The following is a 25564-nucleotide window of genomic DNA, read 5'->3' as shown; positions in this document are numbered from 1 at the left end:
CAGTCAGCATCAAAATCTATTGGCTGTGCTCAATTTGCCCCTGTTATCATCGATAACCACCAGTTACCAAGCTTCCTGAACCAAGATAGATGGAATTTGAATGTTTATTAAGCTTCAGTTAATCTGCACTTATTTATCTTAATGACAAATATCCTAAGACTGTTTTTTGTAAAAAATCCAATTTTCCGTCTCTCAGTACTTACATCTACAAAGAAAATGTCTTCTGAAAAATTCAGAAAGACACATTTAGAAACACGGATGAAGGCTAGGGCCATAAATGCATTCTATAACTTCATTTTTTTCTGCTGATCTCGACATGAATTTGGAAGTTAAAAACTAATGGATCAGAAAGTTTAAGAAAACTCATAGTAGAGGAGAAAATTAACATTTTTCAAATATTTCCACAATGAATTCAGGCTTTTATTGTTTTGATTGCTAATTGAAAGTTACACATATCTTAAATGTCAGCAAATGAAGAATGATTTATGCTTAATGTCCTGCAACTAAATACAGGTATAAAGAGCTGAAGGCTTTTCCTTTTGCCTTGTTGGTGGTATTCAAACTAGGGCTTAACTCTGGCTAGAAAAAAAAAAATTCTTATGTAGGACGGGGACTGCAACGTCAACAATTTTGGACTGCAACATCTGTGAGTATAGTGTTTAATTTACCTATTTTGTTTTACCTGGATATTTTTTGTTTGTATTTTGCTGTTGTTTTGTTTTTTCCTTTGTCTTTTGAGAAAGACTCTGACTTTGCCATCCTCCTACCTCATCCTCCTCCCTCCTCCTCCTCCTCCCTCATCCTCCTCCTACCTCATCCTCCTCCTCCCTCATCCTCCTCCTACCTCCTCCGCCTCCCTCATCCTCCTCCTACCTCAGCCTCCTCCTCCCTCAGCCTCCTCCCACCTCAGCCTCCTCCCACCTCATCCTCCTCCCACCTCATCCTCCTCCCACCTCAGCCTCCTCCTACCTCCTCCTCCCACCTGATCCTCCTCCCACCTGATCCTCCTCCTCCCTCAGCCTCCTCCTACCTCATCCTCCTCCCACCTCAGCTTCCTCCCACCTCAGCCTCCTACCTCAACCTCCTTACTTCTGAAATTATAGATGTGTGACAACATAGCCAATTTATCAAGATATTTAATAGCACTGAACAAAATATCTTACTTTAAGCCCCTACATTTGAATATATTGCCTTTATTTTAAAAAAATCAGTTGTACTGGAGTTGGAGAGTTATTATAAATTTGGTACAATAAAGCAGGAGAAAAAGAAATAACAAGATATCTTGGGCTGGGTTTATCTGTAAGTCATTAATGTCTACTTCCCTGTTTCTAGGAGGAGAAGGAAGCTGTATGTCATTCCCATTTTGAGTTTAGACTCAGCCATTTGACTTGCAGTGGGAAATTTCTATTTTACGGGATGATAGGAGTTTTACTGGCAAGCAGCCGGAGTTCAGAGCTGGTGCTCAACTGTACAGTGTTTTCCTCCTCTGTTAAGACAGCAGGAGCACCCACTGCAGCAAAAGGACTCAGTTTACCAGGGGAAGTTGTTTATAGCTCATTGGATGTTGCTTGAAGAAAACAAACCTTGTTTGGCTTTAGTCATTAAGATTTTGTAGCCTGTTGCTGATCCAAAATCAATCATTCTATTGCATACAAGGAATTGTTACAGGTTGAATTTATACTCTTTTGTATTATACATGATATATATACATAAATTTATGTACATAAATACATACATATATTTAATACTTTGTTTCTGATCTGTGATGACAAAAAATTGTAGGTCATTAGCATTAAACATGTTACTTTTTAGTACTATTCTGCATTTATTATATAATGTTTGCCTTTAAGATCAGTTATGGATCTGTGGTGGTTTGAATAAGAGTACCCATCATTAGGCTCATGAATTTGAATGCTTGGTCACCAGGGAGTGGCACTACTTGAAAGGATTAGGAGGTGTGGCCTTGTTGGAGGAAGTGTGTCACTGAGGGTGGGCTTTAAAGTTTCCAAAGCAGATGCCAAGCCCAATGTCTCACTCCTATTGCCAGCAGATCTGGAGGTACAATTCTTAGCTACTTCTCCAGGACCATGTCTGCCTATGTCCCCTACCACCATGATGAAAATGGACTAAAGCTCTGAAAATGTAAGCAAGTCACAGTTAAATACTTCCCTGACTAAGAGTTGTCTTACTCATAGTGTCGCTTCACAGCAATAAAACAATATGACAGAACTTAAAGGTTTTTTTTTTCTGTAAAAACTGGAGTGATTTCAAATACTATTTCTCTTAATTATATATGTGAATGATATTTCATGTAAATATCCATGTGGATACTGAAGGTCTATATATTACCTTCTTTTTTTGTTGATATTATATTTTCTTAAAAATAGGACTCAGAATTTCCTTGCCTTAATTTTTCTTCTCTTCCATACTTATATTTTGGGATTCACTTTAATTGCTATAATTTAAATTCAATTGCTATAAATATCTAGATTTGTTCGGTACCAATGATACATTTAGACTTGCTCATATACATATGTTAAAAAGAATTTATTTTAGGCTCATTTTACTTTGTAATTTTTCAACTCCTCCAGGAGGAATTGAGCATTTTTTTCTTCCTTTCTTGAAATAAGTTCTTAATTTAACCTCTAGGATAATGTTATCTTCTCTTTATTAGACTTCACTGTTCATATTCCTTGTTTATCCACTATTATTGATCTTTGTTCATTAACTTGTATGAGTGCACTCGTGTGTGTGTGTGTGTGTGTGTGTGTGTGTGTGTGTGTGTGTGTGCATCTTCATATATATTCAAGTATGTGGAAACCAGGAGTCAATGGCAGGGGTCTTATATCCGTCTCAACATTTTTAGACGGGATCTCTCAAAGAACTTAGACATCGCCCCACTTTGGCTACACAGATCAGCTAACCAGCCCTAGAGATACCCTTGTCCCCTGCCCTCCCAGAGCTGAAATTACAGACACATATTTGGTCTTTTTACTGTTGTTGCTGTGATCCATATTCAGGAATTCATGTGTGTATGGTAAACTATTTACTGACTGAGATTCTTTCCAAATAAATGTGTAACAGGCTGTTGATCTCAAGTCTCTTCATAGACTTATCTAGATTCGAGTGTTTAAACCATGATATTATTGTAGTTTTAATTATTGTCTGAACCTCTTCTCTTTACACTCATATGTTCCAACTGGTTACTCGACATAATTGTTGACTATTTAATAGTCATTATAGTTAATAAGCACTACAGTAGCAATCTGATATTTCTTCAGGTCTGCTTGACCCATGCTCTTACTAAAAGTTATCCTAAGTCACAAAGATAATTGTGCTCATTCTATTTCAGGGAGAAAAAAAAAACAATTATTATCACTTTTTAATGCTTTAATCTCCTCTCACTTGTTGCACTGAAGCTGACAGAAAATGATTTTTATTCACCACTGTTCTTAACACTACTACTCAGTCACCATAGACCTCATATTTAGAATTGTTGCAAATCTTCTGGGGTTAATACGTTTTAGTATAACCACTAATTGTCTTGTTTGATCACTTCACTTTATATTCAGTAGGACCTGCAACCTGAAGCTGAACTACAGAATGATGTTAAAACAACTAAATTCCAATGTGAAATTGAATGAATTTAATAAAAGATTCATTTCATCAAGCACAATCATTCTGAAACAGCCTAATTTACCCAATTAAGTCTTTAAAAGTAAGTCTAAAGCTTAACAAACAAAAACAACAAAACAAAACAAAACAAAAAACAACAACAAAATAAACCCCCAGAAAACCAGAGAAGGATGTTCTTGTATACGAGGAAGAAGTTCTTAAAACCAGGAAGTTTGGAGGTCTTCTGAAGAGCAGAACACTAATGATGGACAGGAAGAAAGCTATTACTACAGCCCTAAATGTAACTGATAGCCACCTAATATTGGAAAAGAAACTTGAAAAGTGTATTTAAGTAGACACGTAGTTGGGCTGCCACTGAGATTGAAGACTTGTGGAATTCTGAGGAAAAGATTCAGGTAAGCATGCTTGAATTTCTAGCCTATGAAAATAATGAAATATTTTGTATGCTTTACTTAAGTCTCTCTCTGCATAATTCTATACAGCCTTTTATTTCTGTTATCTTAGTCTTCAATTATCTTATTTTTGTCTTCAGATATTCATTTATTGTCTAGTTGAGAACAGTAAACTCTTTGGCAATGTATACAATTATTTTTGAACTGTATCTTCAATTTCTCCCAAGCTACTCTTCTTAGATGCCTTTATTATGGGATTGATGATATTTTAAACGGGAGAATACTGTCTTGATTCCTTGTAGTGTTGTTTTACAAGAGGATTTGGGCATCTGAGTTTAAGATGTTGGTTATCTTTTGGCATGAGATTTTAGCCTATGAGATCAGAAACCTGAAGCAAGATGGTGACTTGGATGACTTCAGCAGGACAGGGACTGTGTCAGTATATCAGAACTAAGACTAAGGAAGCTGAAGATCTGGACTTGGGTCCTGGTCCAGGGTATGTGGTGTGGTGAAGCTAACAGAACCCCATGTAGAGGCTGTGGATGCTAGACTAGTGGTGGTACAGACTAGAGTCTGGGGCAGAGGAGAGGCCCTGGTTTTCTGGGGGTTTATTTTGTTGTTGTTTTTTGTTTTGTTTTGTTTTGTTGTTTTTGTTTGTTAAGCTTTAGACTTACTTTTAAAGACTTAATTGGGTAAATTAGGCTGTTTCAGAATGATTGTGCTTGATGAAATGAATCTTTTATTAAATTCATTCAATTTCACATTGGAATTTAGTTGTTTTAACATCATTCTGTAGTTCAGCTTCAGGTTGCAGGTCCTACTGAATATAAAGTGAAGTGATCAAACAAGACAATTAGTGGTTATACTAAAACGTATTAACCCCAGAAGGGCCTCTCCTCTGCCCCAGACTGAATTCTGAGTATTGCAGTGAGAAGGTATCATAGATTGGGTTTGCATTCCTGTAAAGAGACACCATGACCATGGCAACTCTTATAAAGGAAAACATTTCATTGAGGTGGCTGCTTACATTTCAGAAGTTCGGTCCATTATCTTCACAATGGGGAACATGGCCACATGCAGGCAGACATAGTGCTGGCTACATCTTGATCAGAAGGCAACAGGAAGTGGACTGGCACAGTGGGCATAGCTTGAGCATATATGAGACCCCAAAGCCCACTGCCACAGTGAGACTTTTCCTCCAACAAGACCATACCTATTGCAATAAGGCTATACCTCCTAATAGTGCTACACCAAATGAGCTTATGGTAGCCAATTACATTCAAATTACCACAGCAGGGATAGTGGCAGGACATGCTGAGGTCTGGGGACAGATTGAATTCACCAAAAAGAAAGGCTGCAGCACCCAGGACCAGACCAGGGTGATGTTTGAATTCATTTGTGGATAGTGATCATCTGAGGGTAATCATGTATTCAACATTTTGTTTTATTTTTGAGACAGGGTCTCTCTATGTAGCCCTGACTGGCCTTGAACTCAGAGAGATCCACCTGCCTCTGCCTGCCAAGTACTAGGATTAAAGGTGTGTACCACCACAGCCTGCCTTGCATTCAACATTTAAAACTACCATTTTATTTGCATTCCTTTATGATAGATACATTAAAATTCTACTTCTAAATATTTGAGATTATATAATGCTTTATAATTATTTATATTCATTATGTATGCCAAATATTGAATATGGCAATAAAGTATACACATTTAAAAGACATCTATGCTTTTTGACATTTATTGTAATGCTGTCATCAGCAGCTAAGATATGGAATTGACAAAATGTCCTTAAAATTGATGAGTAATTAAAGAAAATGTGAAATACTATTTGACCAAGTAACCTCTTCACTTATTTCTTTCTATCAGGAAAGTTGCTACTAACATTACTAGGATTCTTGAAAACAGTGTACTGTCCATGTGTTAGGCAGAATAATTTTTAACAGATGACACAAATTCTGACAGACAGGATTCAAGAAGAATAAGGCAGGGGCAATGCTAAATGGAATCCTAGAGCAACAGAACGGGCTAGAACAGTTTCTCAGTGTGGACTGTATTGAAATTTGGGAGTAGATAATTCATTGTTGTAAGGTGATGTTCTGTACATCTATCAGAAGATGATGTCCAAAGCACCATCTTGTTATGTACAATAATTAGGTATGTTTCAATGTTGCCAAATGTCTGGAAGTTTGAACTCTTCTTCTTAAAAAAAAAAAAACTTTTAGTTTTATTTTTGTGTGTCTACATGTGTGACTTGATGTAAGTATATGCCCACAGGGGCCAGAAGTGTATGTTGGATACCCCATATCTTGTGTCTTTAGTTAGAGGCAGTAGTGAGTCCCATGACAACCGAAACTAGATTTACTGAAAGAGTTGCAAGTACTCTTCACTGATGAGCTATCTCTCTGGCCCTGGCTCTTCTCTACATCATTAGAAATTCAATAGTTAAAACACCAATACCACTACATCTGAAGTAAGTCAAACTAAAGTACACATAAGAATGTCTAAGCCTTGAATCCTAAGTGAATGGTTATCAGGCCGAAGACTTCAAAATTATTTATCTATTTATTTATTTATTTATTTATTTATTTATTTATTTATTTATTTATTTCCATAGGTGTGGGCTGACAAGGGCCTAGAATTTGGACTTACTTCCAAGGACACTCACAGAAATCCTCCTCTTCAATGAAACCAGGGTGGTGAACTTTGTAAAGGTTCTTTTCATCTAGCTACCTACTGAGGATCATAAACATGAGAAAGTAACACTTCCCATAGACTTAACCTTTGACAGGATTCAAATCAAATATCCTTAAAATTTTGTATGAGAATAGTGGACGAATCGAGGCCTAGAATATGACAACTGAAGAGGAAGAAAGAAAAAGTAAATAAACCCACAGTGACAATACCTTATCACCAAAGCCAACTGACAGGCCAGGACTTGACAAATGAGCTCCGATCCTTATACAAGGGGAGTAGAGATATCTTTTAAAAGATAAAATAGCTACCTAAGGAAATCTACATGAAATCCATGATATTATGATGAAATATTTTAAGACTTTTTTTCCTGCTTTTTTCTCTTCTATTGAAAATAAATTCTTCCTCATAAAATATATCCTGATTGTAGTTTCCCCTCCCTCTACTCCTCCCAGTTCCTCCCCACATCAGCACCCTCCAGATCCATTCCCTTTCTGTCTCTCATTAGAAAAAAAAAAAAAGGCTTCTAAGAGATAACAACCAAATATGACAAAATAAAATATAATAAGATGAAGTAAAAAACTATCATATCTAAGTTAGACACAACAGCCCAAAAGGAGGTTGTTGTGGGAGGTTTTTGCTCTTTTGTGGGGGCCTGCTATCCAGCTACCAAATAAATCACACACGGAGGTTTATTCTTCCTTATGAATGCCCAACATTAGCTTTGTTTAATTTCTTGCCAGCTTTTCTTTACTTTAGATTATCCTGTCTACCTTTTGCCTCTGGGCTTTTCCTTTTCTATTCCTGTATACTTTTCTTTGTTTCTTACTCCCTGACTTGCTATGTAGCTAGGTGGCTGGCCCCTGGAGTCCTTCTCCTTCTCTGGCTCCTTGCTCTCTCCTCCCAGATTTCTCCCTCTACATTTTCTCTCTACCTGCCAGATCACCTATCCTTTCTTCTGCCTTGCTATTGGCCAATTCTTTCTTTATTAGATCGTGAAGTGTTTTACACAGGCACAGTAACACAGCTTCACAGAGTTAAAGAAATGCAACATAAACAAAAGGAACACACCTTAAAATAATACTCTACAACATTTCCCCCTTTTTGTCTAAATAGAAATGAAAGGATTTTAACTTAAACATAGTAAGAGTATATATAATAACAATTACCAAGTAAAGGTTACATTCATAATATTCTGTCTATTTGTAGCTAGCATATTCAGAGAAAATAATGCATTATCTATCTTATCTTAGTGAATCCAAATTTTTTTCTTCTTTTTTTTTTTTTTAGATTTATTTTATTTATTATGTATACAGTGTTCTGCCTGCATGTGTCTTTGCAGGCCAGAAGAGGGCACCAGATCTAATTGCAGGTAGTTGTGAGCCACCATGTGGTTGCTGGAAATTGAACTCAGGACCTCTGGAAGAGCAGTCAGTGCTCTTATCACTGAGCCATCTCTCCAGCCCGAATCCAAAATTTTACACCTAATTTACTTTCTATCATAACTAAGAAAAACTGCAACTATAACTATTTAATTTTCAACTCCATCAAAGACCCAGAAGGATATAATATTATCTAACAACAGACACAGGACTGTAGGGCCGGGTGGGACCGGAGAATCTTCTGGCTACAGTAGGTAAAGTCAAAAGAGCAGGACCAAGATTTATAGATTCCCCTCACTCTCACACTCAGGAGTTCCATAAAACACTAAACTGACAGGTATAATATCTCTGCAGATGACCTGGTGCAGACCCATGTGAGGCCGATGCTTGATGTATTGGTTTTAGGGAGATTATATGCATTTTGCTTAGTTGATTCAGAGGGCCTTGTTCTCCTGATGTCCTCCATTCCCTCTGGCTCTTACTCTCTGCCTCCTCTTCTGTGGTGTTCCTTGAGCTCTGAGGAAAGAGACTGGATATAGACCTCCCATTTGGACTCTCTCTCCTTTCAATATCAGGCTGTGTGTCTCTGCGTATGTTCCCATCTCATCTACTGCTTAAGACAGCTTCTCTGATGATGACTGAATAGCAAGGCACTGATCTATGCCTATAACAGGATATCCTTGTGAGTCACTTTATTGATATATATATAGACCAGTAGTGTTCGGCTTTACCCTAGGTCTCTAGCTATCTAGTTTCTGGTTCTTGGTTAACCATGCATTGTCAGGTATAGGCTCCTTCTCATGGAGTGGGCATTAAGTCAAATCATGCATTGGTTGGCTACTCTCATAAGTGTGTGCCATTATTACCCTATCATATTTTTGAGTCTGGACAGGTTGTAGGTCAAAGGTTTTTATGGCTGGGTGGGTGTTTATGTTTCTCTTTTGGTAGTCTGCAGAGTACATTCCTACAAGAAAAACACTAGTAGGTAGAGAAGAAGACTACACGTAGGCACTAGCTTGACTTCTCCAGATTCAATAAGTTGTGTGGGTATTGTCTTCAGTAATGGGACCCCACAGCAGAGAGCATACCTTTGTCTTAGCAATATTCTGGATTCTTGGGGATTTCCATAAGATTCACTTGGCCAACAACTCAATTGAATACAACCCAATCCTGATACTGGGGCCCTCATTTGGGGACAAGAGATGGCCTATTGTGACTCTGTGTCCCCCATTATTAGAATACCTCATTGAGATTCAACTCATGTATCTTAGGAAGTTTTCACTGCACTAAATTTCCAGGTCATTCCTCAAATGCCCCTTTCTGTAGCCTTCTCTCGTTGCATTCCCTCTCTCAACCTTATCTACCCTTCTCCATGACACCTGATCATTCCATTCAGTCCCCACACAACCACAATCCACTCATAAAATCTATTCTATTTCCCTTCCTCAAGGAGATGTATTTGTCCTCCAGTCACTTCCTCTGTACCTAACCTATCTGGGTCTATGGATTGAAGGTTGGTTATCATTTTCTCAATGGCCAATATCCACATATAAGTGAACACATACCATATTTACAGTTTTATAGGACAGCTTTCCAGCTACTTCTCTGACTTCTTCCCTCCCAGTCTTTCCCTTGGCTTCCTTTGGTCGTTCATTCTGGTCTTGCTACTACTTTACAAATATGCTAGCTCTGCTCCTGCCTTAGGAATATGGGCATTTCCTATATTTCTCTATCCCTCAGAGTCCCATGGCATATTCTCTTCCTCTGAGGATCTTCACTTTGTTAACTAAGGTGTCTCCTTTATGAACTTGAACGTCACCTTAATAGGACAGGGTGATTATCCACTTGCTGCTATATCCTAGCACATAAGAGGCTCTCATAAAGCATCTGTTAAATGTGTGAGCTGACAGACAACTATGTGAATAAATTAATAATCTTTATGCTCTGACTCTTTAAGCCTTTTCATCTTGTACATGGGCTTAAGACTTTTGCTATTTTAATATTGTGATTTCAAATCATTTATAATAGAAAGGGCAAATAATAAGGTTTTTCTATTGTTGCTCTTTATTCTTATATTTTAAAATTCCTCCTTGGAAAAGAAATGGTTTTCTGACTCAGTGAGAAGTATGTCAGTGAATGTAAAACAGTGGGTGCTAGATAATGATGCAAAAAAGAAACGTAGATATTAAATTATATTTACCAACGTTCATTTCGTGTTCCTTGTACAATTGCATGTCCCCAAAACATATCCTTCCCTTTCAAGATGTTAGTGTATTAAATATATCAGACCTGAGAATTTGTTTCCACAGGAAAGAAATCTCATTCTAAAGCTTACATGAATCGCACTCTCTCATTTTAACAAATGTTCACTCAATAAACTTAGACACTTTTCCTATACCTTGCCATCTAGTGTGAAGAGATAAGAAAATATTTCTCAGATCTTTGACCTTGACAGTGATGTCTTTTACTGTGGATTGAGGACATAGCACATTTTAAAAAATGAATTTAGAATAATTTCTATTTCATAGATTTTGACAGACTGAACCATGATTGCTTATCATTCTCTTTGTTTATTAACAGTGATCCAATGATTACATTCTTCTTTCTTTCTCATGGATTGGTTGAAAGTAGATGATCACCACTTCCTTCCCCAAAGGGTATCTCCTCCTATTCTTTGTTTAAAGTATTCTTCCCATTACTCTGAGTCATTCTAAATTGACAACTATCGATGGTTCTGACTTCCAAGCCATGTTCTCTTCAGTTTGACATTTTAGTTCTTAGAATTACCTGACTTGCTCTGCTTGGTAGGTGTCTCCCCTTAGCAACCTGAGAGATACTCTCACATTTCCTCCACAAGATGAGAAGAAATGGATTCTGTAAACTTTTTTATAAAAATTGTTTTTGATACTCATTTTTAACAGAGTGACTAATCTGCCTTCTGTTTCCCCATGATTCTATAACTTGAGCTAAGATTAAGAGCATTCTGAGCAAGGTTCTTCAGTATTTCACCCTTGTTATAAACTGTGAAAGACAAGTGAATAGCTGTCTTTTAAATGTAAAAGAAACATTTTTACACTTAACAGGTTAACAGCCAAGCAAAATTCTTGTTTGAGGAATGGTCACTGCTGAGTCCCTTGTTTTATAGACTGGTAGAAAGTATCTCCTGCATCATTAGCTCAGTGACTGGGGGTCAACTCCCCCTTTTCAATCTCTCCTTCTTGAAATATTTCTCACAGGAGAGGATTATCAAACTCTGCTCCAGAAGCAATGAAATTGGAAAGCTACTTAAAAGACACAGTGGTCCAGTTCATTTTCTCACTTAACCCCTCTCACTTCCATAACCACAGGTCAGATAAGCTTTCACTTAATTACAGAAATACCTAATTATGATGTTCTTCCTTTTGAAGTCCCAAAGCAGGAAATCTATACACAAAGTGTACAGTGATTTGTTTTCCAGGAAGTTGACTTAAGGATCAGGGTATTTATAAGTGTCAATTAGTGCAAATATTACATACACTTGATTCTTATTCCAGTTTCCCAACAAGCCAAATGAGAAAAGAAACAGAATATTTCTTTGATGAAGTATATTCCCCCAAATCTCTCTTAGACATAATGGCCATATCTTAAATTAAATTAAACTAATTTCATAGAATATTGAGGAGTTTGTGGAAAGTTTCATGAAGACAGTTTAATGCAGTATCCACTCCATCTACAGTGTCAGCAAAAAAACGATACTGGAGAAATTAGACTGGTGACTAGGCCACACACAGCTTCTAAGTCCATTCTTCCAGAGGTTGTTGACGGTTTAATGTTGCTTATGCAAGTTGAAGTTTTGGCAAATCTTGAAATACATCAGAATGCTGACCCAATAAAGCTGAAGTTCCTCACCCAAAATTCTCACAACCTTACCTTTATGTTACAAAAGAGAACACATGACAATTAGAAATACTCTGGCATAAATTACAGTACAGGAATTATTTCACACTTTTCCAAGACCATATTTGCAATGTTTCACCCCAAACAAGAAAAAGATAATTCTGTACCAATTGCCCTATAACATTACAATAATGCCCAATATATGAGTATAAACCATTATTTCTAATTTAATAATGTAAATAGCAATAAATTTAACCAAAGGATAACATATTTCTTGTCAGCTTTATATTGTTTCTACACATTCTATATTACCACAAAAAAATCAAACAAAATCCTTATAAATGGTGAGACTTAAGATCTCAGATATAGCAACTGTCCCATGGTAAATTCATATTAGGAAACTGCAAACTACAAGGGATATTTTGAAACTTTTAAATATTCTGAAATCTATATGAAAAGAGAAACGCTCAGGATTAAATAATTTAAGTTTTAAGAATTATAAGAGAAATAGAAATAGAAAGTTAGGGAGAAAATAAAGTAAGGGTCAAGTGGGTAATAACTCTAATTCACAACAAGAATTATTATAGAAATATTATCCAATAAAACATTATTATGCAAGAATGGGAAAATGTAACTAGGGTACTAGGATGAAAATAAATATACACAGAAAGTAATTGTGTGAATATGTATAGAAATAAAGAAATGTTTTTGTCTAGCAAATAGTGAATCGGGGTTCATTTCATATTGCCCCTTGCTTCCTAGCTCTAATCATATGTTTGAAGAAGAGAAACACTGTAACAATACAGTGTGCAGGGGTCTGTGGGCCAAGGAGTCCCACAGCGGGTGAGAGACAGAGACACCTTGTAGGCAGCAGTCAGTGAAGAGTTTTGTTTGGTGGGGAGGGGTAGAGGGGGAGAGACAAAGAGTGGGAAAGAGGGAGATAGAGAGATGAGGGCGCTCTGCACACCTCGTGGGAATAGAGAGAAGTGGGGGGAGTTTTCTATTAAAGTAGGCTTTAAGTTAGGATGTGCAGGGTAGGTCCCCAAGGGGTGGGTCAGAACGCCTACAAAACCGGTCTTCAAATCTGGTTAGCAATCTGTAAGAGAGTACTGTCCTTTGTGAGGCTGCGCAAAGAGAAGGGAACAGGAGCTACACCTGTGTGGGATAGAGACTACTCCCAGGGAATGGACTTTCTGTAAGTTATTTCTCTTTTATCCTCCCCCACTTTCTTTCCCTTATGTCCTGAAAATTATATGGAATAGACATGGATGTGGGCACTATTGTATTCTATGAGGGAACACTTATACTTCCTATTGTAGAGAAGAACTGGCGTGTACATACTGTAACTCACTCAGAACATACATCGTTAATTCCTTGCTTAGAGTTTACTCCACCACCCACCCCGACCCTACGTTGACACGTTCACAGAGGATTGCGAGGTTGAGCGTATCGGGCAGTTTACAAACACAGCTGCACACAGAGAGCTCATAAAGCGACATAAATACCACGGATCTCAGGGAAAATGGGCCATTTCACAGACGGAAAGAATGGCTTATTAGGGATCAAGCTGACCAGGCTATCTTTCAGGGGTGGGTGTCGGAGAGAAGAGCAAAATGGCAGAAAAGTAGATTTTACATGACAGTCTGCATGGTGTGGTCTTAGAGCTGATACAGGCTGTTCAGATTGACCGGGAACTAGATGCACTTCCTGAGGTAGTTGACCTTTGGGGCAGATTAAGGTATGTTCCTGGTGGCTGGAGAGAGATTCCTGGTGAAGAGAAACCTGCCTTGAGGCCTCTGTTTACCTAATAACAAACCTTCTGTTTACCTGACCAAAGTCTGTCTGATTAAGACAATGCCACCAGCATTGCCCTTTGGAGATGCCATTTTGAACCTAACAGCTATGTGACTAAAAATAAAAAAATATAGTTTATTTTTTTTATAATTGCTGCAAAAGTTTATGAAATAAGGTGATTAGCTTGTAAACACACAGTTCATATTTACTCAGTCCTTGTTTGTCACTTAAACAATTAGGTCTATGCAGAACAGTCTGTTTATGAAGAGAGGACAATATTTGTTGCAAGGCAAAATTGCACTGGAGAAATTCAGTCAGCTAAGTAAGACTTTAAGCAGAACTTGAAACAGGTGAAAGTCATGAGTTCCGTGTGAGATTAACTCTAACGTATTAAGTGACCATTTTTAAACACCTCGGAAGAGGTATTTTAGGTCACCAATGCTTGTTAATTGGTTTTACCCAAATGAAAAGTAAATTGTTTCCTATCTTTATAGTAAGGAGGGGAGTGGTTTCTTGAAGTTACGTTTCTAAGGGATGTCCCCTAGCCCTGGAGAGAGACCATTTTAAGCTGGCAGGACGCTTACAAAAGATTTGCATCCCAAAAGGCAGAGAAAGAAATTTACACTTACAAGTATTCTAATGTAAATGCCTAAGGTCAAGCTCTTCCAGGCCCAAAGAAACTTGGTCTACAGTTTACTCAAGCTGAGGGAAATGTCAATGCTGTCTTGGCCCCCTCCCTTGCCCCAAGAAAGCCTCTGAGTAATTCAAACACTGTTGTATATTGGGATTTTGATTAGGATGCCTAATAGTTGTATCAGGCTTGATGTCTCTACAGCCAATTCCTTTTAGAAGGCCACAGACTTTTATTTGCACCTGACGCCAAGATCTAAAGCATACATCTGCTGGATATGCCTCAGTGTCTGATACCAAGAAAATACTCAAAATTATTTGTTGAATAAAGTGAGTTCAGGCAGCAGGTGGTCAGGGTGGGGAGAGGCTGAGAAAAGAGTCATGGCACAACTACAGGACAGAAAGGAATTATCTCCATGTTCTTTTCTCTGACTTCTGTCATCAATCCTTCATGGGCACGTAAACAAATCATGCAATAGAAATGAGATCTCCTAGGTACTACTTATTTTTTATTTTTTTATTTATTTTTTAATTTATATTCATTTCAGTGTGTTCTAGGTTTCTGAGGCATCTTAAAGAGACACAAGTCAGGAAAGACCGTAGTTTGACTGTAGCAGAAGAATAATACGTTTACTTCAAACAGCAAGGGACAGACACTCTCCCTAGGGAAAGGGATATTTGCCAAGAGAAGAGGAAACACCTGCAGTTTATATGGGAGGTCGTGCAATAAGGAAGTTAAATACAGTTTCAGGAAGCTACTGAGAGTGTGCAGTCTCTACTTCCTGGAAAGCTTGTTTTATCTCTGGAAACTGCCTTGCCCTTGCTATCAGGATGTGGGGAATGGTTGAGCTAGGCAATGCAGTGAGAAGGAAGAATCTGGGATTTCAAACATAGCGGGTGGATGTCGGCATACCTGGGGGAATAGAAAGTTTCTTGGTCGGAGTCAAGCAGAGTATATTCAAGGCTTATTCCCACAGTATGTGTGGACCAATAATATTGATCTTAAAAACCGAGGATAAAAGCTGAAGAATAGACTGTGTCCTGCTCTGTCACTCCGCATTGTATGAAATCATGTCTTAGGATATGTGCCTTGTGCCAAGAGGCTCAGTTTCATAAAGCAGCACATTGATCCACTGAAGTACAAATGCTAAGGAAGAGTGAGAACATCTTGTTTGCACAAGTCAGCCACACTGTTTCTCCAGCACAGACTGATGAATAACTTTTTAAAGCAAACATCATACTCTGATCAACTGAGTCAAAAGAATTGATGGATCCATGGCTCTATTAGCAATTAATACTAATTAAATTGACAAAATTGACATCATGTGTGAATTTACTGCCATTCAATAAATTATAACTGTGGGAGCCAAAGTTACATTTTAAGTTTTAACTACTATACCTTAGAGTTCCATGAAACAAAAATACCTCTGACCCACAAGCCCCTTGCCCAAAGACAGATAGCTCCTGAAAAGCTGGAGGCTATTATTTATGGGAGAGAACAAGCCACATGTTTTCCCTCCCCTAAACAAGTTTCTTTGACCCATCTGCACCAGATTCTTGATCACATGTGAGTAGGAGTTACACAGGCTGGAAATATGTCAGGATATATGCTTGCCTCTGATTGGATCTGATGGGAAATGCAACGAATTATGGATTTTCCTTCTTAAGCCCTTTGTCATACTTGATTCTGGGCTATTTTCCCAGGAACCTGGTTATGGACCTGGCTAAAACCCATATACCTGGCCAGTATTTAATTAAAGCTTGCTTCAAATTTGGCTTTAAACTGTGGTAGTGGTCTTATTCTTGATCGGTGGGATTAACATGACATTGTGGAAAGACATGAACTTACGATGTTTTTAATGTGGCATCAAATAATTAGACCTGTGAACATGGTGAATGTCCCAAGGCAATGAGTGATAGATCTGAATCAATTAAGAGAAAGGAGACCTCATGGTGGAATGCTACAGCAGCCATTTGTTCCTCATCCGACAATAGAGTGTATGTGTGCTGGGATCACCAAGTGAGGAATACCTGATTTTGTTTTCTTTACCATAGCTTATCTCTTCTCTAGTTAATGAGACACACTGAAATTACCCTTCATTTTGACCCTAATTTGCACCTTGTAGAAATGCTGAACCTTATACAACTTTGTGATTGGCTGCATAAATGTCTAAACAAATGTTTTTCTATACTCAGATCTTTTCTCTGCTTTGCCTTTAAGGAAGCTTCTTTGATTTTGAAGTTACTTCAAGTTTTCTTAACTGCTGTGTAAACATATATGTGCATATATGCTCATACATAAGTATGCATTTGTAAAATGCAATTTTATATCTAAAAGTTCATACTTGAGATTAGCATAAAGCAACATTTGACTGCCAGTGCTCAAGGCTATTATGTGAAATCAGAAGTAAGAGATTGATGCACAAATGCCAAAAATTGGCATAGTTTATGAATTTATTGTAATTCAATAAATTATGACATGGTCAAAGAACAGAAAGGGATCTTGTTTCTAGAATAGCAATAGCATGCACTTAGCAGGTGCAATTGTTCCAATTAGACCTGAACACTTTAAATGCCTTTCAAGTTGGTACTTCATGGATCCCTACTTTACTTTCTTTAAATTATCTTTTAAAATTTGTATACTATAGATAACACTTCATGGCCAAAAGCCCCAGTTCCAGATTGTTTCATCTGAAATGGTCCAGACACTGGCAGAAAATGTGCTTTACCAGTGTGATCATGTCAGGAAATATAGAGCTCCACATACTTAAAATATGTCAGCAAATTTCTTCAGTATTATGTAGAAACGGAGAACAAAAAGCAAGCATTGGGTTTTCTGTGGTAGTAATCCAGGCTGTCTCCTCTGGTCAGACTAGTTGAACATTCCTGTCCGTCTTCATTTCAGTCTCCATCACACAGGATGTGTTGGTGAGAAGAATATCTCCGTCATTTAATCGGTAGTTTTGCTCCTTTGTCTTAAAATATTCAGTAAGTTGGCTTAATCTTGAGACCTAAAGTAACTATAGGGGAAAATGATTCAGGAGCATGCATGAGGGAGAAAAACAAAGATGGAGTGCAAAGCAAAATGGCATACTACTGAGTGCCCTTTCCTATCCACAATAAAGGCAGGGTAGTCTTCTTAAATCAGGAAGGCTTAATTCTAAGTTCATTTTCAGAATTCTTCATACTAAGGAAAAGGCTTCTTAACTCCACTTTCGTTTTCAGAATTCTTCACACTAAGGAAAAAACTGCTTTTTTAAAAAAGTTAAACCTTAAGAAAAATGTGTTTGTACCAGTACTTCTCTTTTTTTTGTTTGTTTTGTTTTGTTTTGTTTTGTTTCGAGACAGGGTTTCTCTGTGTAGCTTTGCGCTTTTCCTGGAACTCACTTGGTAGCCCAGACTGGCCTCAAACTCACAGAGATCCACCTGGCTCTGCCTCCCGAGTGCTGGGATTAAAGGTGTGCACTATCACCGAATGGCTCAGTACTTCACAGTAGTAATTACTGCTATACCCACAGTCACATAATGGGTGCAGGCATGGGGGTAATTATTTTCTCCCAGAATAGATAATATTCTCCAGATCACTAGTTATTTCCATATCTAAAGCAAAAAAAGAGAAAAGCAAAATTGGTTGTGAAATCCAAAGTAACAGAGGATAAATCACACTTAAAACTTCCTAGTGGCTTGTAATTGTTTTCAATGCCTTAAAATCTTACCTAGGTGTGCTTTTCCCTGGGAAAGCCTTTCTCCCACTCTCAGCATTCCTTAGTTTTCTCTAGTTCTCTGTGCAGGGTGAGGCCTCCTAGGTGTTCTTCTGTGTACATCAGCATGTCTGTTGTTGTCATTGTTCAACTCATGGTTAGGCCTGTTCACGTTGTTGAGTTTTTATGTGTGTAGGTTTTGACATGCCTAAGAGACACAGTCTCACAGAAAACTTCCTGATCCTTTGGCTCTTTCAATCTTTCTGCTCTCTCTTTTGCAATGTTCCCTACGTATATACAAGTAACATAATGTATAATAGGAGGATATAGAAGGCGGAAAAGGAAGGAATAATCGATGTAATTATAATCACAAAAAGTGGAAGAAATAACAAAAAATATCTCACCCTAGATACTCATCCTTCAGTCTGTACTTATGCTGTTCCTTCTGCTTTTTGTTTTGTTTTTGAGAAGGAGGTATCACTAGGTAGACAAGCTCTCCTAGAACTCACTATGTAGACCAGATCAGCCTTGAACTCACAGAGATATTCCTGCCTCAACCTCCTGAGTGCTGGAATTAAAGGTATGTGCTACTACACGTTGCTGTTCCTTCTACTTTTCATGACTAAATTTATTAGCTAACCACAACCTGCTAGTACAGTGGCTATTAATGTCATTAGTATGATCATCTTGACAACTTATCACCTAGGATTGGGATATAGTCTGCCACTCAAATGTTCATGTGCTGGGAACTTGGTCCCTTGTGTAATGCAATTTGAAGAGGACAGGGACTTTAGGAGTTGTTAGCTAATGTGAGTGACTGAGCCATGGTGACCTTTATGAAGAAATTCGTACTGGTCCAATGTAGCAGTGAAGCCTTGAAGGAGTGAATTAGTTCCCTTGAGAACATGTTGACATAAAAATATGAGCCTAATGCCTCCCTAGTCTTCTACTTTCAGGCTGACCACATTATCTCTCTACCTTCAACAAGAATTCTTTCAAATGATCCTACCCACCATTTGGAAACAGAGAACGGTGGCCCTGACTTGATGCCAAGCTCCAGTTCTCTCCTGAGCTGAGATTTCTTAATCTTCAACACTGACCACCGGTAAAATTCCTTTCCTGAAAAATCACTTGACCTCTGACTTTCAAAAAGGATTTTTAAATCTTTGTGTCATTTGTATGAGTGATTTGATTGCATGCATGTATCATTAATGTACCAAATGAATGTCTGGGGCTCACAGAGGCCAAGGAAGGACATCATATTCCCTGTGATTAGGGGTAAGCCCATTGTGAGTTGCCACATGGATACTGGAAATTAAACCTAGGTTATCTGTAGGAACAGCAAATGCTCTTAGCTGCTGAACAATCTCTCCAATCTTCTACCTTATTTTATTGATATAGGATCTGTCACTTGACTTGGGTCTTATCAGTTAGGCTAGTTTAGCTGGCCAAGAGCTCTAAGCATCTACCTATCTCCATCTCCTCAGAACTGGGATTAGAAATACACACCATTATGCCAGAAATTTTATGTGGGCACTGGGAGTTGAACACAGGCCTTCATGCTTGACTTTACTGAGGAAGATATCTCCAGAGAATCCCTATATATATACTGTGATTTAGGTTTAAATACACCAGATTGAATTTAGGTCCTTGTATAGACTATATAAGCACTCTACAACTGAGCTATATCCCCACCTCCAATGTTTGGTTTTCTTGAATGTGTGTATATCAGACTAAGTAAATCCAGTTGATTAACTTGTCTGTCATTTCAACAAAATATCATTTGCTTCTTTAACTTTATAGCCTCCTTCTGACAACTTAGACTGATTCAATAATCAGTAGATGTATACTTTTGATTCTGGACCCTCCCATTATTTTTTTAACCACCGATTTAACTTTATTAAAGTTTTAAACAACCAAAGTGTGTGTGTGCGTGTGTGTGTGTGTGTGTGTGTGTGTGTGTGTGTGTGTGTGTGAATGAGAGTAAAGGGTAGAGTTGTAGTCCAAACTCCTACTTTTTCTAAATAAGGAGATTGTTCCAAAACATTCTAGTTTTTAATGTGAATGTGAAGACAACCTTTTAGTTTTATATACAAATAAATACAGTAAGAACAATGAATGAATAGATAAATAAGTTAGTGTTTGACCTACAAATCACCTTTGTGAACTACCTGAGGAAAGATATTCCCTTATTACACAAGGCTGATTCTGTGTTGTTTAATTGCTTTCCACATGTATATTCAGCCATGCCTTTTACTTTTGAATCAATTATTACCTTTATTACGTGTAAACCAAAAAAATAACCATTCTAAGACATACCAGTTTACTAATAATATCCCATTTTTATTTTGCATCATCTTAACACAGTAATCCATTTCTCAGAGAGTTTGTAATGCTCTAGGTTCTCTTAGGTGACCACTAGCAGAATTCCATTTGCTCTCTAAACACCCTTGCTGCTTATCAGATATTTAAGTTGGCATAACTTATTCAGACTAACCCTTTCATTTTGATCTTCATTGTAATATCAGGGCAGAGAAATAGATTCACTTCTCATCTATTTTTTTTTAAATTTTGGACAGATATATCTCTAGTTCTGAACAGACTAATGTCAGATCTAGCTCTTTCAAATTTCCTGTAACTACCAAGTGATAAATGTTGTAGTCTACAGTTTAGGTAAGATGGTTAATTTTAATTGTTAACTATATAGTACAGAGGAGATTGGTAAAACACTCCTTCCATTCAGTATGTCCTTGAGGACATTGCCAATGTGTGTGTTAAGGGATAAACCCCACTGTGAATATAGGCAGGGCTGTTTCATAAGCTGGAATGGCCAGACAGAATAAAAAGCTGACAAGTAGAAAGCCACCACAGTGCAAGTAGCCTTTTGCTCTGCCTCCTGTCTGCCATGACGTAAAATGTTCTGCTTGAACATAACCTTTCTACTTACTGGACTGCAACCTCTAGAACTGTGAGCCAAAATAAATGACTAACCCTTGAGGTTATTTAGTTCATTTTTTGATGTATTTTGTCTCAAGGATAAGAAAAGTAACTAATATACAAATTAAGAAATTTTTTTAGGTTTTGTTGACTGAAAATATCAAAATATTTATTCAGATCCCCCAAAAAATAAAATCATAAAGCTCAGTTCTAGACATAAACTTATTTTTTGTTGAAGCTTATAACTAAGATTTTTAAAAATTATCTTGTTTTTAAAATATTTCTATGAAATAATTAGAATTTAAACCTCCTTGAACTGTTCTGTTGTGAATATTGCTGACAGCATAAATTCTGTATCTTGTTAATTGGAATGCATTGTTATCACTACTTTTCTACACAGTTGAATATATTATTTTTAAAAGCCTGTATTGCTATATTTTCACATTGAATGCTCTATTTCTCATTACAATAGCTCAACACAAAAAAAAACTCTTTATGAAAAAAATTGTTTACATACCTAATAGCTTGAGTGAAAGCAAAATGAGGTCACTTGTATTGAATGTACTATTTCTAGACTTAAAAAAGGAAAACTATTCATGATGAATACAGAGAAGTTTTCAAAATACAAAAGTACAGGTTAAGACTTTTAGAAATAGGAAAATTCCTGGAGCCAAAGTAAATGCACCCTTCAGCAATGGGGTCTTACCACATAGCTATGGTAGGTATTAAGACAATGGTAACAATCTCTGCTGTTTTGAGACTATCTAGGGAATCTCTGATCTGTGAGGAGGTATCTTAGTCAGTTTTCTGTTGCTCTCATAAGATACCAAGATCACAATAATTTATAATTAACAGAGATGGATCTGGTGCTCCTGGATCAAGAAGGCTATAGTCCATGACCAACATAGCAGGGAGCAGCATGGCAGTAGCTGAAAACTTAAATCCTTTTTCTCAAGCATGAGACAGAGGGAGATAACAGGGAATAACATGGGCTTTTTGAACTTCAAAGCCACCTACCAGTAACAGTCTTTCTCCAAGAAAATCATACCTCCTAATCCTTCTAAAACAGTTCTACCAAGTGGGGATTGTACTGTGATTGTCATTTAATTACCTATGTTTTCTGGGCATGGCATCACTAAGCTCTGTAAGGGTATGCCTTTGGAATTCTTTTATTTCTCTAAGTTGTGTTTTGAATTTAATTTATTAATGGGTTTTCATGAAGGCTTTTGTTTGAGAAGTCAATCTCAAATCTCTGGGAAACTTCCTCAAATTCATAGTACTGGAAGGTGCTCTGCAGGCAACTGGGAGACAAAAAAAAAAAAAAAAAAAAAAAAAGATCATACACTGTGCTGGGCCCTCCCTGCTGCAATATCAACCTATCAGACAATATGTGTCTCCTGGTGTAACAGCGGCAGGACTGTTGTGTAACTTACTACTTTTGAATTTTATTTGAGGTATACTTTGAAGGAGGGAATTTTAAGATTAGCACTACAATCCTGTCCAAAGCATGTCACTTAGGTGGGAGGGGAAGAGGAGTATGTGGCAGTTTGAATGTAACTGGCCCCATAAGCCTATAGGGTGTGGCACTCTCAGTAGGTGTGGCTTTGTAGGAGGAAGTATGTCACTGCGGAGGGAGGCTTTGAAGTCTTATATATGCTCAAACCACACCCAGTGTCTCAGACCACTTTCTATTGTCTTCGGGTAAAGATGTAAGAACTCTCAGCTTCTCCAGAACCAGGTCTGCTTACATGCTGCCATGTCCCACCACGATGATAATGGACTGAACCACTGAACTGTCATTTGACATACCAATCTCAGATCCCTCCCTTCCCTCCTCCTGCCCCTCCAGCTGCTTACCTCAGGGCTGTACAAGATGTCCCTCCGTTGGTAGTGGGCTCCAAAAAGCCAGCTAATGCACCAGGGGTAGATCCTGATTCTACTTCAAAGGAGCCCCTTAAGCAGACCAAGCTACACAACTGTTTTGCTTATGCAGAGGGCCTAGTCCAGCTCCACAGGTGTTGGTCTAAAGTTCATGAGTTCCCACTACTTTGGTTTGGTTGTCTCTGTAGATTTCCCCATCATAAACTTGACCCCCTTTGCTCATATAATCCCTCTTCTCTCTCTTCGACTGGACTTTTAGCACTTGGCCTGGTGCTTGGCTGTGGATTTTTGCATCTGCTTCCATCAGTTACTGGATGAAGGCTCTACGATGACAGTTAGGGTATTCACCAATCTGATTACCACAGTAAGCCAGCTCAGGCATCCTCTCCACCATTGCTAGTAGTCTACCGTGGGGTCGTTCTTGTGGATTCCTGGGAACTTCCCTAGCACCCGGTTTCTCCCTATTCTCATATCTCCCTCTATCATAGTATCTCTTTCATTGCTCTCCTACTCTGTCCCTGTTCCAGCTCGACCATCCCATTCCCTTGTGTTCTCATCTCTCATCCCCTACCCTCCATTGACCCCCTCACCCCTAGTTTACTTTTGGAGATCTCATCTATTTCCCCTTCTCAGGGTGATCCATGTGTCCCTCTTAGGTTCCTCCTTGTTACTTAGCTTCTCTGAAGCTGTGAGTTGTAGTCTGGTTATCCTATGCTTTACATCTATTATCTACTTATGAATGAGCACATACTGTGTTTGTCCTTCTGAGTCTGGTTTACCTCACTCAGGATGATATTTTCTAGTTCCATCCATTTACCTACAAATTTCAATAGAGGACAAGCTAGTCGAGGTATGGCCCTACAGTTATCATTGTTTCAGCTCTAGTCTCTTGCAAGGTGGTTTGGTTAGTTGTCAGAACTGTGCCAAATCTCTTTTGGGGAGAAAAGCTCTGCCCCTGGTTGTCACCAAGGCTTCACATTTACTTTTGCCAGCATGAGCATGCAAGGTAAGTTCCTATTTCTTAAGGTCCAAAGCCTAAGGGTTCTGCTATTGGAAGGGAAGGCTAGTACTGTCTTTTTAGAATGTATTCATTTATTTCAGGTCTGTTACAAAGAGTTAGAATATATATACACACGGGGCTGGAGAGATGGCTCAGAGGTTAAGAGCACTGCCTGTTCTTCCAGAGGTTCTGAGTTCAATTCCCAGCAACCACATGGTGGCTCACAACCATCTATAATGTGATCTGGTGCCCTCTTCTGGCGTGCAGGCATGCATGCAGATAGAACACTGTATACATAAATAAATAAATCTTTAAAAAAAAAAAGAATATATATACACACACACACGTGTGTGTGTGTGTGTGTGTGTGTGTGTGTGTGTGTGATGATTTAAGGAATTTTGGATCAAAGAAAGGGCCATTTTCTTCTGTATTCTTAGACATAACCATTTCCTGTTTGGGGGAATATTTAAGGTCCTGCTTTGGGTTCCAGCCTGTTGGGAAAAACCTACAGGTGGAAAAGTTACAAAGTTGTCAAAGCACACAATGAGATTTACTTTTCTTATATCACAAGAAGCAGATATCGTGATTAGGTTTAATTATCTACTTGAAAGAATTTAAAAAACACTTGGGGCCAGGCGGTGGTGGTGCACGCCTTTAATCCCAGCACTTGGGATGCAGAGGCAGGTGGATCTCTATGAGTTCGAGGCCAGCCTGGGCTACCAGGTGAGTTCCAGGAAAGGCACAAAGCTACACAGAGAAACCCTGTCTCGAAAAACAAAACAAAACAAAACAAAACAAAACAAAAACACTTGGGAGTAGGCATTTGGACATGTCTGTACATGTAAGGTACTATTATGATTATAGTAATTGATGATGAAAGATGAATCTCCATTCAATTGTGCCATTTCCTGGGAAGGGGACCCACCACTTTATAAAATGGAGAAAGTGAGCTGCTTAGAGACAGTCTTATTACTCACTATGCGCTTTGACTATGGGTGGAATTTGAGCAGCTCTCTCAAGTGCATGCTGCAGTGAATTACTTCCTTGGTGGTTTCTAACCTGAATTTTGAGCCAGAATATACCCCTTGTTCCTTAAGTTGTTTTTGTTAGGAAATTTTATCTAATAAGGAGGAAGCAGCAGGAAGGAGCTGGTGGACACTTCATATTATCCACACTAATATATATTGACTACACAGGTTTATATTCCCCAAAGTAAGTGCTTCCCTTTTGACACATCCACATATTTGTCATCCTTTTCTTTTAATTGGTAGTACTGGCCATTCTGAGAGGCGTGAGATGAAATCTCAAAGTAATTTTAATTTTCATTTTTTATGGCTAAGGGTGTTGAACATATTAAAAATGTGTCTTAGCTATTTGTGTTTCTTTTTTTCATAACTCTGTTTAGTTCCTTGTCATTTTTTAATGGAGTTGTTTGCTTTTTTGCTGTAGTCTCTCTTATATTCCAAAACAAAACATCTCTTAGTTGTATAGCTAGTAAAGATTTCTATTTTCCATTCTGTAGGCTTCTCTTCACATGAGTCATGGTATTGATTGCTGTGTAGAAGACTTTTGGTTACATGAACTCCCATTTACCAGCTATAAGTCTTAATGCCAATATTACCAAGATTCTGTTCCAA

The sequence above is a fragment of the Peromyscus eremicus genome, chromosome 20 (genome assembly GCF_949786415.1).
Source record: "Peromyscus eremicus chromosome 20, PerEre_H2_v1, whole genome shotgun sequence".
NCBI lineage: Eukaryota > Metazoa > Chordata > Mammalia > Rodentia > Cricetidae > Peromyscus > Peromyscus eremicus.
Note: the sequence above shows the minus strand (reverse complement) of the source record.